Here is a 628-nt window from a genome sequence, read left to right as displayed (position 1 = left end):
TTTAAATATTATGTTACTTTTGTTGATGACTATTCTTGAGTCACCTGGATTTATTTACTGAAAAGTCGTTCTGAGCTGTTTGCCATTTTTCGTGCATTTGTTACTGAAATTCAGATTCAGTTTAATAAGAATAGTTGTGTTTTACGTAGTGATAATGCCCTTGAATATTTTTTTGTTCTATTTAATTCTTTTATGGCTTACCTGGCATGTTGCACCAGTCTTCTTGTTCAGATACACCCAAACAAAATGGTGTAGCTGAACGGAAGAATAGACATTTAATGGAAGTGACCCGTTCAATTCTTTTTGAGATGAAAGTACTAAAAATCTTTTGGGCTGATACTGTCTTGACTGCCTATTTCCTTATAAATCTCTTATGCCATCTTCTGTGTTACAGGGTGGGATTCCTCGTTCTCTTTTATTTCCTACTGAACCTCTCTTTGTTTTAGCACCTAGAATTTTTGGGTGTGTTTGCTTTATCCGTGACCATCGTCCAGGTCTGTCCAAATTAGATCCCCGGACTATTAAATGTATTTTCTTGGGTTATTCACGCATTCAAAAAGGTTATCAGTGTTATTCACCAGTTCTTCGAAAGTACTTTGTCTCTACTGATGATATATCTTTTATTTGC

The sequence above is a fragment of the Telopea speciosissima genome, chromosome 4 (assembly GCF_018873765.1).
Source record: "Telopea speciosissima isolate NSW1024214 ecotype Mountain lineage chromosome 4, Tspe_v1, whole genome shotgun sequence".
Classification (NCBI taxonomy): Eukaryota; Viridiplantae; Streptophyta; class Magnoliopsida; order Proteales; family Proteaceae; genus Telopea; species Telopea speciosissima.
Note: the sequence above shows the minus strand (reverse complement) of the source record.